Source organism: Pleurodeles waltl, chromosome 9 (assembly GCF_031143425.1).
Source record: "Pleurodeles waltl isolate 20211129_DDA chromosome 9, aPleWal1.hap1.20221129, whole genome shotgun sequence".
NCBI lineage: Eukaryota > Metazoa > Chordata > Amphibia > Caudata > Salamandridae > Pleurodeles > Pleurodeles waltl.
This window is the reverse complement of record NC_090448.1, coordinates 524,416,543-524,430,580: the sequence shown is the minus strand read 5'-3', so window position 1 is coordinate 524,430,580 and position 14,038 is coordinate 524,416,543. Positions and strand designations below refer to the sequence as shown.

The following is a 14,038-nucleotide window of genomic DNA, read 5'->3' as shown; positions in this document are numbered from 1 at the left end:
ATGCTCAGCGACTCTAGAAGCGTTCGGACGGATTTGTCCTTCCGTGTCTCTTTGTGGCTTTCCCACTCTGCCAAGGGGAGTGCGCTTTTTTACTGCAGTATGATATAATAGTTTTCACTCAGCCGGAGTAGCCATTTTTTTCGCTTCTCACTTTCGGGACTATTATATTTTTGTGCCAAAATGCCCGAAGTAGCGCTTCTATATTCTTTCCTATTCGGTACAATGAGCGGTCCAGTCCGCATTCCCTGAACGAGCTGCCCTGTAAAGGTTTGAATGTCAGACACTGACTGCCCCTGACTGCAAGGCCCTCGGGGTGAATGAAGTGCAAGCCGGCGAGGGCTCGCCTCTCCTGACACAGGGTGAATGATCTGAGCCGCCTCCCCTCATTCTACGCACATCCGGGCACTGTGCACGTCTCGCGCTAGGCGCACGGTTCGTTGCCGGGTTGGAGCGGATTGGAGGAGGAGGGGAGGAGGAGGATTAGACGAGGAAGAGGAGGAGGAAGAAGCCGAGCAGCGCGAGCCCAACGGGTCCGGCTCTGCCCGCCGGTATTTTCCCTTGTCCCACCCCCACCGGCTCTGCACGTCGCCGCTTTTCTCTTCGGGCTGCAGGCGTGGGTGACCGTGATGAACCCTCGCCGCTTCTGGAGTCCCGCCGCCTCCGCCTGATGAAGTGAGGCCGCCCCCGGGCCCGTACCCCACCCGAGCCCGCCCGCACCGCTAGGATCCTCGGGTAAGCTATGGTGCCGTTGAAAGCTACGCACTGCGGCCTGGGATGGAGGCTGCAGCGGTGGTCGAGTCTGTTGGGCACGGGGGCCACTGCGCGCGATCACTGTTCACAGGATGCGTTGTAGCCCCCTCCGTACAGGAGAGGGGAGCTTCAGCGGCCCTGAGACCCTCCAGGGCTGGTGATGTAACCCACTTGCATCGTACTCCGCCCCCTCCATGGAGTTTCTGTCTGTGTGCACCATGTAAATAAAGGGCCATTACGTAATGAGGCCGAGCCAGGGGTGCCTGACAAGTCCAGGGCAGGTTAAAGGGGGGTGGGCGAGGTACCTCAGTTGTTTTCTAGTGATACCTGGGGCGTGCACGGTGTGCATCATTGTTAGGTCCACTCATTAAAAATAGATGCGGTCCCCAGTTGGAGGCAGATGGGGAGCATGTAGGCACTGTAACCCTTATTTGTTTACAGAGCCCCGCCATTCTACGAAGTGGGCGGGTGTATGCCAGTGTCTGTTTACAAAAACCGTGTGGGTGGGTATTAAAGTATGCAGTGAGTGCTGGATCTGAACCTGTATGTTGTGCACTGGGCCTACCGTTGCCCCTGTAAAAAGGCCAGATTTGACAGCTCACCCGTGTTCTTTACGTACGCCTGAACCATGCATGTCACTGACATGAACATCAGCCGTGCTTAGACTGCATGACGTAACCCGGTGTCCCTGGCAGGCGGGGGAGGGGCGGCACTGACAGCGCGCAGCACGCCACCTTCTAGTTCGGCCCTCCAAGGGCCATCCATCTGTTCGTTCTTCGCTGCACTTCGACGAATTTCTACATTTTCAAAACAGTTTCTTAAAAACCAAATTCTTTGAGACTGCTAAACCGAGTTTTTGATTAACAGTGGTGTTTCTTTGACTGTTCGGGTAACCTAAGGCTGGTTGTTATTGACGCCTTGCATTTTTGTTTTTGAGCCTGAACATAGCTTTATCCCATAAGTTTATTACTTTGAGTTTGAAGGAAAACATACAGTGTCTCTTTTCGAGTTAATTCTCCCTGAATAGTTAATGTGTGTTTGGAACAAAAGTAATTTGTAGGTGAAGCCTTTTTAAAGTATCGTTTGTCGTTAGTCATAATCCAGTTTTCAAGATAAATAGAACCATTTTGCTCATCCTTGAATATCAGTTTTTTTTAGGCAACCTGCTGACCACAATGGCAGGTGGGTATTATGGTTTCGACTAGCACTTGAACTGATGAGATCTCTATCCCTATGCTAGTGTGTTATGACATTTTCTTTTGTTTGAAACACGTTTGAGCCTACATATATTCCTCTTTGTTGTCATCCTACATTGGCACCAAAATGTCCCATGTTCGTTATTTCTCTCAACATAGGGAATCTGAAGCATGTGCTGTGTATAGGCATTGTCGCCAATGACCGATTAGGTTCTTGTCCTCACAGGTCATGAATAACCAAGCGCTCCATATCTTTTCAAACTTTCTCGGACTAGCCCAAGCGATCGTAGACGAATATTTGACAAGACACTACATACACAGCCACAAGGTCTCTAAACTTGATTGCACCTGGTTTAATAAAGACTGCAGTTGGTAAAAATCTGAGTTGCGACAGGCCCTTGAGAGAGGTGATGTCACTAACATTAGATTCCGTAGGAAGCATTATAAACTGGTTCAACAAAAAACAAACCATGCATGGGATACCCAGCTCTGGGAAGACATATGAGGCTGCAGCTAACAAGAATACTAAGAAATTCTGGCAGCTAGTAGCAAATAAGGGGTAGAGTCCTGCAACCCATGTTGCAGACTCCATCCACCTAGAGCTCTGGCACAAACACTTTTAAGATCTTTATGGCCTCCCTTTTAACGAAGAGTGTGGATGCTAAGGTTCTGCCAAGTTCAGTGCCACAATGCCCTTCTATTGCACTAACCATTGAGATAAATGAAACTGAAGGCAATCAAGGTTATAGCAGATGGCTAAGCAGCTGGCCGGATCGGGTTCCTGGTGTTTCTTCAAATCAGACACAGAGAATTGGGCTCTGTATGTGGGAAGCTACCCAACCATCTACTCGGGTAGAGTTGGAAATTAGCCAAGATCATCTTTGTCTATTAGAAGGGCCTACAGGATTCCCCCGTGAATGAGAGACCAGTTACTCATCGATATAATCCAGAAGGTCTTTTGCAGACAGATTTGTGTACCAGCTTGACTACTGGACAGAGGAGCAAGGATCCCTGTCATATTTGCAACTGGAGTTCAGGAGTCACATAAGTATCGTTGACCAGGTCTTTAGGTCCATGGTTATTTACTTGAAGACAGTTATCATTAAAATATCCCATATGTACTTCGAATTCGTGTACCTCACATCGGCATTTGACCTGATCTCTGCCGCAAATTATGGGCGGTCCCTGTATGACAGTAAGGTGCCTTCTGGCCTTTATGACCCCTCATGCGCCAACATCAAGACACCTATGCACAAGTCCGATGGGGCACCATGGGTGAAATAACAGGATGGATAGGAGTGCACAAAGGTGTTCGCCAGGGGTGCATTCTTGCCCCAATATTGTTCTCTTTGTGTTTAAGCAAAGCGGTTGCCTCTCTGGAGGACAGCAAGAACGACTCACCCAGGGTGACGGGCAGGAAGATCCTTTACTCCTGTTCGCAGACAATAACTTATTGGTCTCCAAATCCCCGGCTGGCCTTCAAACATTGTGGCATTCTGTGCTGAGCGAGGGCTGGTCATCAGTCATTCAAAAACATTTATGACCATTAACCCCCGTAGGTCTTTTAGAGGCTCTGTCATGCTCAAACGGCAACCCCTAGTCTTGGTCAACAAGTTTAACTACCTGGAAATTACTTTAACTTAGAATATGACCGGGTTTTCTGAGGTAAAAAAAAAAGTGACTTGAAACGAACACCAGGCCGTTGCAATCCTAAGACTCTACACATCCTCTAATGTTAGGCATATATCACCAGCCCTAAAAGTATACAGGGTCAAGACTGAGGGCAGAACAATATATGGGGCTGCACAAGCTTGGCCGAACTGAGGGTAGCAGAGAACAATTTTCTTGGAGCGCTAGTTAGTCTCCATAAATGCACCCCCTTATTACGACTGCGATGGGACATGGGTTTTGTGCCATTGGCCCACAAGGTCCAGTTATGACCATTGCTTTACTGGCGTACATTAAAGTACACTTTAGCCCTTGACAATTATTACCACGCTTTTAAATAAATAGCGGCACTGGACAAATACTGTAAAATTATATAGATACACTATGTAAAATATATGCTGACTGACCTTGTAGTGGCTTCCTTGACATTAAACTCCATATTGAACTTTGAGCTTTTTCTTGACTATCTGGTCACACCTGCAGTCACACAATTGCGCCTCAGGTTCTGATATGGCACGCTACCTCTTTTATCCTTTTGTTCTGAATAGAAATTTAATGATGATAAAAATGTCTGCCCTGTATGTCCGCAGGCGGAACAATCCTTTCCCTATTTTATCTTCTTCTTCCCTGGCTGTGCCCGGCTTAGGAAAAGCTGGATCATTCCGATCTGCAGGCAACTCTCGTGCGGACAGCATCTTCCTATTCTCAGGCTCCTGCGCACAGAAACTAGGGAGTTGGTGGTTTGTGCTGGTGCCAAATACCTCTATTGGGGTTGGTGCAATAGAGCAAGAACTTTGGGATAGTTCTTAGTGGTGACAGGTAATAGTAAGGCAGTCTTCTGAGCTATTTTTTTTCCCTAGTGTTGTTGCACATGCTATGACATTAAAGGATACCTTGGGCATGTCTCAGTTCCCATCTTAAAATGTATGTGCTGTAGGTCCTTTAGTTCTGTTGTGGCACTTTACCATAACACTTCATGTATTACGTGTTACATATTAGTTGTTTTTTTGGCTTTTCATGCAACTGTTTTAACTTGACTTTGACTTTTATATATTACTATTTTGTGTACTTATTTGAACTGTTGTCCTGTTTTATGTGCTTTTATGGTTGTCTAAGCTAAAAAAAGTATATCTGATGATGAACAATGGCAGAAGTTTATAATGGCCTTTATCATAAGTATGTTTGTAAAATCTGACATTTATTTAATTTTGCTGCACTATGGCACACATTCCACAAGACTGAAGTTAATTGTGCTTGTAGGTTTTGTATGGGATATGGCGTATACGGTCCTTCGCCGTGCTGCTATCTGTAAATCGGTTAGTGATTCCAGCTGCCCGAATGCTAGGGACTAAGACTTGATTAAAAGTATTTAACTTGTTTTTCACTGGGTTAGTTTCTCTTACTTGGATTCATTTGTGCAAACCTGTGATGAAGGAATAATCCCCATTTCCTGGCCATACTTAAGCACAAATGCCTAGTTGTGAATTTTTTCATGTGAGGAATTAGTATAACTCAACTTCAGGTATTTTAAATCTTTTTATTCACAGTAACGTTTGAGCCTCTTGAGCAAATATCACCTCTTAAATCATATTCATATTCTGTATGTGGTTACAATCAGATCGTTTTGTAAAATGTATGCTAGACCTTAAGAGGGATAATATGCTTGCTACATCATCTAAAAAGCCATTAAACTTTAGCAGTCGTCTTGCGTGCATAACTTCTGATCATCTCAGGGGACTTTCTTCTTACATACCACAAAACATGCTCCCTATTGAAAATACAGAAAGTGGGAAATGGCAAAACAACAAATATATTTTTTGCCTTGTTCAGAAGGTGGTATACTCTCTTCCAAAGAATATAAGACTGACCCACATCTTAACCCTTTTTAAATAGAGCTTCAAAAATAATATTGTTTAACAACTTATTCAACTCTATTTAGCCATGTTCTACTCATGTTTCTGTGCTTGATGTTAAATTGTAGCGTAATTTTTTTTTCTCCAATAGAAAGCAAGCACTATTGGTAACTCTTGGGACAGTTTGTGCTACACAAATACACACTATGGCACAAATGATTAGGCAAAAGTGTTATTTTGGTTTACAAATAAAATAGTTGATTGTCAGGGAAGAGTTACCAAAAAATGCAAAGTGATTGAAATTATTTGTGTTGGCACCCAGAGTAACTTGAACTAATGGTAAATAGGGATTACAAAGCGCACTGCTACTCTACAGAGTATCCCTGCCCTAATGGAACCTTGACAACTAATGTTGGATGAAAATAGTATTAAAAAGTTTCCTTAAAAAGCCATGTCGTCACTACATTTAGAGAATCTGGTGTGCTTAATGGCATACAGATACAGGGAGAGAGAATTCCAGCCCATAGCCACAAGCACAGAAAAAGAGGTACCTCCCCATATCTTCCTCTTTGTCTTCGGGACCACTGCCAGCAATGCATTAGCAGAGCTTAAAATTCTAGAGGGACAACAGTGTGAACGTCTCTTACTTTAGTAGTTGAGGTCTAGTCCATAGAAAGCTCCTTGGGTAAGTACCAATCCCTTAAATGTCACTCTTGCCCTAATGGGCAGCAAGTGCAATTCTTTAAGATGAACCTAAGCAGAGTTGTTTCTCAGACTATTAAGCAGAAGCCGAGCTGCCACATTCTGCACTCTTTGGAGTTTCTTTAGTAGATACCTAGGGAGACCCCGGTATAGTGCATTAGCATAATCCAGGCGGGAGGTTATAAGTGCATGGAATATCATCTTCTGGCAAGAGGCTGGAAGCAAAAACAGGCACTTCCTCAGCAGTTGGAGACCTGAAACAGGTCCTGACCATTTTCTCCACTTGTGGCTTGAAAGACAGATTATTATCGAATTATACTCCTAAATTCCTCACCACTTTGGAGGGTGCGGTGGCAAAGGGGCAAAACTAGGCCAAACCTCACCACCCCACAAAGTAGGGGGGAGGGGTCCAGAAAACGAAAAACTCTGTCTTACTTGTATTGCAGTGGAGATGACTGCCACTCATCCACTGAAACACCGCCAAAAAACAAGTCTTAAATGTATCTTGGGCAGTACAGATGCTCCCATCACATGTTGGAACAATCTGTGTGTGGTCCGCGTAAGCAATGATCTGTATTCCAAAGGATTCCACTAAGGATGCCAAAGGGAGATTGTAAACAGTGTCAGACTTAAAGCAGAGCCCTGGGGAATCCCAAACTCCATGAATTTGGGATCAGGAACTAAAGGCAGCATCCACACCGACTGAGTTCTGTTTCCTAAGAAAGAGCTTAACCAAGCCAGTGCTGTCAAACCTATTCTGATATCACGCAAGCTTTGCATCACAATAAGATGGGACCGTGTTACAACACCCTCAAAAGATCCAGGATCAGCAAGGCCTCTTCCTTTCCATTATCCACGGCCAATTAGATAACATCTGCAACATCCACCAGAGCAGATTCCATGCTAAACCCAGGCGAAAACCAGATTGGGAGGGATGAAGCAACTGATTAGTGACAAGATATGTAGAGAACTGAATGTTAACAATTTTTTCAAGAATCTTGGAAAATACTGGCAACAGAGAGCGTGCAGTAATCGGCCAAAATAGACATATCTGCTGAAGATTTTTTTGTCAGCAGTGGAATCAAGGGTTTTTAACAGCTGGCAACAATAGACTTGTCCAAAGAGTTGTTTAGCAGCCAATTCAGGGAAGGATTAATGTTCACAGCATTAGCATCCAAAATCACAGGCAAGCAGGGATCATCAGGAGAGCCAGACTTGCAGGCTCTAAGGACTTGCTCAGTCTTTCAATGAAATCGTAGTAGACTCCATCAAAGAGCATGAATGTAAAAAAGAACTATCCGAAGTTGATCTCCGAACCAATTGGTCTCTCTATTATTAGTAACAGTGGATTAATTTGGCTACCTTAACCATAAGAATGTGATATTGTTCGATCCTGCTGCCATTAAAGTCTCAACAGTGCCCAAAATCTTGTTCTCAAGAAGTCAGAGAGTTGAGAACAACGTTTCTGGGAAGCTTCCATCGGCTGAGAAAGAGAAAGGATTAATAAACTTCTTAGCGTTTTAAAAACCTCTAGATTTATTATTGGATCTGGAGATTTAATTTGCAGAGTTTTTCGATTAAGCTTTTTTTTATTTTCAATATTAAATGGATGGTTCCTTTTTATAATTCTCCTTGTCCTCTGGTAAGTATAACTTAGACCAGGATCTTTCTAGCTTCATACTGTGTTGTCGCATAAATCTAAGTTCCTGATTGAACCGAGGGACTGAAGGGGGTCTTAGACCACCTGTGCTTGATGTAATCGGTGATGCAATGTCAGCCATGTTATCTAACCAGGCATTAACCACCAATGCATCTGATTCAGTATCACCAGAAGGCCTAGGGACACTGTTATTAAGAATGGCTGTTGCTTCCTCAGTCTTATGTGAAAAGAACAGTTGATGGACGGAATGCAGAACAAATCAGACATTCACCCCAGTCACAGATCTGGGTTTAATCCATCAGTTTTTTTGCTCACCATGCCCTTCCAGTTTGGACCCAGCCATATGCAAATCAGCCCTGACCCTTTTCCCCATGGGAACAGTCCATCCCGAAGTGCCAGACCAGGTCCTCCCTGGACCAGAAACAAGCATCCTGGGACCGGTTTCAGGGTATCACCCCTCTTCAGCCAGGCTAGCTTGAATCTGGTGGCATAGTGAGCACGGGACCCATGTCTGCGCATACCCTTCCCACTTGGGGCGACAGATGCAAAAATAGCAGTCTTACACTTGGCCCAATTACAGTGTGGATGTGATGAATTGAGCTCTGTACATCTAGGGCCTACTCCAGTGTCCACAAAAAGTATACTGTAGAATGATCTGACCGGGTGTTACTCAAGACCCCTACAACTGTTAGAGAAAACTGGGTCTAGGATATGAACTTGCTGTGTGAGTGGGTTTTTCTACAAATTGCTTTAAATTCCATACAGACATCATGTCCAGGAGAAGAGTGGCATTAAAATCCTCTATTTTGTCCAAATGAAAATTCAGGTCTCCCATTACTGAAAAATTGGAGTGCTTTAACATAAAACAGGACAGTCAGTCATTTAATGAGGACAAGAAATTAGTAGCCACACCAGGTGGAGGGTAGATTAACATTCCAGAAATGGACTTTATTGCAGAGGGAGAAAAGCAAAAGCCCAAGGTTTACACCAAACGATCAGGAATCTCAAAAGAGCTTAATTTCAGGGATCGTTTTGAGATCATAGCGACACCGCCACCTTTCTTACCCACTCCATTGAGGTGAAGAACCATATAGCTCTTGGTAACTGCAAATGCAATATCCGACGCTGTGCTGTCGTTCATCCACAGTTCAGTGAAGAAGAGAATATCCAGGCGTTCATCCCTAAGAAAGAGACGTGCAGCACATTTTTGTGGAAGGAACAAACATTTATCAATGCTGGCTGGATCTTTAGCATACTCGCTTGAAGGCTACTATTCTTAACCTATTCGGCCTGAGAGGCATTAGTAGACGACAAGCATCTATTCAGTTTTAAAGAACATGGGCAAACAGATGTTAGTATTGGGAGGACAAGTCAAATGGTGAAGTGTATAGGGCACCAGGATTCAAAGCATGGGTCGAAGTAGGGGAATACCTTTTGCAGGGTGCCTGCTGGGATATAATTTGGGCAGCCTGGCCGGTGCTGAGCTCAGACGGGCACAGACAGGCTTGCCTTTGGTGCCCTAGTGCCGTGCTTGCTGTGCTTGTCTGCCCACCTACCCCTCTTATATCCCTGCAGGTCTTCACGGCCGTGGCCACTAGACAGCTAACCAACAAGCTGGCCACCCAAAAATGGCCCAAAATGATAGTGTGATGGCATGAACACTCTAAACACAGTATTCTCAGCGTGCCGAATGACCCCAATAGAAATGCGGCTCAAGTATCCAGGTAAGTATAAAAGCCCATAAAAGTATTAAAATGAGGCAGAGAATAAGCAAACCCACATTAAAATAAGTTCCCAGCAGATCATGGTCAAAAGACCTGAAGGGGTGTCCGTGCACAGGCCCCTCTTATGTCCCTGCAGGTCATCAGTAGACCGCTAACTAACAAGATGGCCATCCGGAAATGGCCCACAATGGAAGTGTTATGGTGCGAACGCTCTAAACACGGCATTCTCAGTGTGCCGAATGTGCCCAATAGAAATGCGGGGCTCAAGTATCTAGGTAAGTATAAAAATGAGGCAGAGAATAAGCTAACACACATTAAAATACATTCCCAGGCAGACCAGCATGAACTGGACAAAGAAAAAAATGCTATCTATGTATTTGAGGCCTGTGTTTTAGTGGAAATGGTGGGAAAACAAATCACAACTGTTCTATAGTTTCTTGGTTCCACTGTTACTTACTTTTAGTAGAATGCAACAAGCTTGAGAAAACGTTGGCGATGCCATATGTTGTTTAAAGTATTTTTGGAAGTGTTCTAAGCCAGTGGTTCCCAACCTTTTGACTCCCGAGGACCCTCACTGAATCACTGTTGAAAGCCGGGGACCCCCAAGCAATTTGTACAATTTAAATTTCAAGAATTAAAACAGTAATTTGCAAAAAATACACAAACAAGAACCCACCAAACAAATACTTAAATTACTAAAGATATAATTATTTTATTTTGAAAATATGCACAAAATTTTAATGGGAAGGTCGATACTGCATCTCGATGACTAACTTTTCAATGTTTGGTTTTATGTAGGGAAGCAGAATCCTCTGGTCAGATTCTACATTTCCCAAGCCATTTGTTTCTATTTTAAGGTACATAAGATCTGAGAAGCTTTTTCACATATAAATGTGGTGGGGAAAGGAAGTAAAACCATGAGGGCCTCTCTTCTCTCCATAACCTCTCTGTCACATGTAATTCATTTGTTTAATAGCACCTCTCATACCACTGTAGGGTTTCGGAGCGCTTTACAGTGGACTACAAAGTGTAGTATTCACATGTCATCTATACTGGTAGGCATTTTGTAAGCGTGCTTAGTTTGGAGATGTGCAAACTCGGGATACAGAACATAACACTGTGGTTAGCGTTGACTTTAATAATAAGAATGTATGCCTATGCAAGCAAACATTTTTTTAACACAAATTTCTAATTTCTGCCAGGCGGGTTGCATGCAGCTCTTTGACCGCAGGTCATAGCTCTCTGTGCTACATTACGATTGTAATTTATGAAATGCACAGTGACAAAATAATCTGTCACAAAAGCAGTAACCCACTGTGCTGTGCACATAAAATATTGTTCTTTGCATAATGTACGTTCTTTGCAGCAGGCATGTTAACCCTCTGCGCTAATTTAGATGAGTCAGAGCTATCGCTAGTCAAACCTCCCATCTCTCTCCTGCAGGAACATTAATCATATGAGTTCTCTTGACCTTTTTATTTTTTGCGTGAAAGTTGGTGGATGAATTTGAAGTGCTTTTTAAACTGCTGCATAAATAAAGTAATGAATAGAAAAACACGCTCGTGTTTCTGGGAGGACCCAGCTGGAAAGGTGTCTTCCTGCCAGCTCAGGCCTGCGGACCTCCTGGGAATGTGTCACGGACCACAGGTTGGGAACCACTGTTCTAAGCCAAAAACGTTTACGGCCATAAAACCACCATCAATTAACATTATTGGAAAACTTTCCAAACGATCTGGCATGTCTTACACTCAATCCAGGAGAGGCAATTTCTAAAAATTCATGGCTTACCACCCGTGGTATAAATGCTATCCATATTTTACAACAGAATATTGATAACGTAGCCCAATTTGTTTTCTTCAAGTGGGGAACACGTAGACAGCACACCTATCTAGTGGGTTATAAGCATATGTTTTCATGCGACTCTGCCATTACATGAACTTATGAGCTTGTGCTTGTGAGTGATTTCATGTTGTATTTATAGTCACTGATGGGTATTTAGGAGCAGTTATGGAATATGCAATGGTTCTTTAATTCCCAGACCACAGGTCATAAATTTTGAATAGATCAAACCTCATATAGTAGTTATATTCATGCCAAATTACCAACAGGTTTCACTTGTCTGTATGTTCTTCTACCCGTCAAACTGCTCGCAGACAAAGAGGTCTTCTGTGTGTTGCTTCAGATTTGGCAAGCTCTGAGCTGCAGAAGCATGGTGCTTGTGAAACTGAAGCCATGCCTGTAAGGTTAAGTTTTGTTTGGTTTTGTTCTGCATGTGTATGGAGATTCCTTCATGGAAGGGCATATATCCTCTCCTGTCCCAATCCACCCAGTGCAATCCGTGTAGAGGTTACTGTGAAACGATTGAGGTAATCTATGAAAATATACTAGCCAAGCAAAATTTACATCTTCAACTTGGACGATGTTACAGTCAAATTGATTATAACATTATAAACAATCCGACGTTTCATCAGATCAGCTTTCTTATGCCCATATATTCTATTGAATATTCAGATTTTTGTGACTCAGATATTTGCTCCAAGTGGGTATGTCCGGTATATCTCCACATCCAGGGCTTTTACGTGTTTTTGCTCATTGAAAATGTTATTTGATAAACCTATCATCACAAAATAACTTACTACTGACTCAATTTTTGATAAGCCCATTTTATTGTTTTCGGTACTACATTCAGTAGTGTCTAATCCAAGTTCATTACACAGCAATTAGCGATACAACAAAACGTTCACCTCTGTGCCTGCAGCTCAATCAACAATCGTCTGCCAACCCCACTCACTGTACGACCACCACTTGCCGCAAATCTTAGATTGTGTCTGAGGGGATCCCCGAGCCTGGTAGATCGTTGTGTCCCGTCCCCCCCCCCCCCCCCCCCACACATGGCACACCAGTCCCCACCCTCCCTACCATTCCACTAATCACTATCTCACTTTTATAGTCCTCTCTCACTTCAGAAAACATGTTAATTTAGCTTATTACTGTGTTAGTGCTCCTTACACAGTCCTGCTTACATAGCAGTTAAGTGTTTTGGTACTTAAAAACGATTTTGCACATTTTGTTCTCATCACATTTTGCCTACATTCATGCACTAGTGGAGACTTTGTACCTCACTGTGCTGTCAACAAAATTCATACTATTTCTGATGCACATCTTTGACAATCAGTGTGACTTATTACTACTGTATTATATCATGTACTAAGTGAAATCCAACTGCTGCACATTGTGACTTTCTCCTATTGAATCTGTTTTACCTTTCTCCTACTCATTCTGTTTCACCGGACCAATAGCCTACATTTTTGGGTGCTGTTATTATGTCCACAAACCTTAAACAAAGACAGCTTCATATCAGATCTTGATCCATCTGTCATCTCCTTGGAGATACCCCACCTACAGAAACTGCCCTTAAATATCACAAACACTGAGACCTGGGGATCACCCTGGTAACCTTAGCCAGTGACAAATACCATAGTCTCGGAATGGGTACACAACATACAACTGCACAGACGCTCCTTGCAGAACTCAGCCATTCCTGTGTATTATTCACAGGAGGTGTGATTGCACATCCTATTGTTCATTACAGCCATGTACTACTGACCAAGGCACACATCTCTAATCCACTTCCTAACATTAAATGCTTGAAATTAAACTGAAGCTGGATCAGTGCATGAAATGATACAGTCTGCAAACCAGACACTTTACAACAGCCACTCTCCTCTTAGGGATATCTCTCAACATTCCACTGTTACACCTCAATTCACACATCTATTCCAGAAGAGCCCACCACACACTTGAACCCCAGTGCTTCACATCATTTGTTAACACAAGTCAACTCGAATGCACTTAAACACACTCTACCACCATAATATCCTTAGGTAGTTATCATAAATACAATAAACAATCAAGTTACCCATACAACCACCGAAAAAATACCCCCTCTTCACCCAGTGGCATATCTCCTACATATCTCATGAAAGCTGCTCTTGTGAACTGTAGTTATAGTATAAAAAAAAGGCACCCAGTCATTTATCAAAACAAGCTGACACTCCATAAATTACCTTTCCATGTGCGAAGGTGCGATTCCCTCCATAGTATATCCCTTTATGTAGTGTCACAGAAGAAATCTGTTGGAGCTGAGACTCCTACTGCAGAGTGTGGAGACATTTTTTTTTTCGATTTATAAAACTGACCCTCATGCACCCAGAATTGAATATTTTGTAGTATCCCCACTAGCCTGTGGAGGGTTATCATATTGAGTGCTCTGTGTCTCATGAGGGATCCCAAAATGCTCTCTCTCCTTAATTGTGCAAGGACTCTCAATTTTTTTATCACAGCATTACTAACCTCCGCACCATGTATTCCTAGGTACTTGAAGTGTAGGTAAAACTGGACAGGACAGTCTTCATTTGTTGGTGTTCTGTCAGTTAGGGAACTAACAGATTTCGTTAACTCAACAATAAAACCAGAACACTTAAC

The 14,038-nt window shown here is 43.2% G+C and overlaps 1 protein-coding gene across 2 annotated transcripts in view; it reads left to right on the top strand.

Annotated features, from left to right (window-relative positions):
• Positions 1 to 423: 423 nt before the first annotated feature.
• Positions 424 to 14,038, top strand: part of PPM1A (protein phosphatase, Mg2+/Mn2+ dependent 1A) — a 344,322-nt gene continuing 330,707 nt past the window's right edge. Inside the window, exon 1 of one of the 2 annotated variants that reach the window (XM_069207419.1) lies at positions 424 to 732. The gene's annotated coding sequence lies outside the window, so the exon portion shown is untranslated. The remainder of the gene's footprint in view (positions 733 to 14,038) is intronic. The other variant, XM_069207420.1, reaches the window with a different exon arrangement.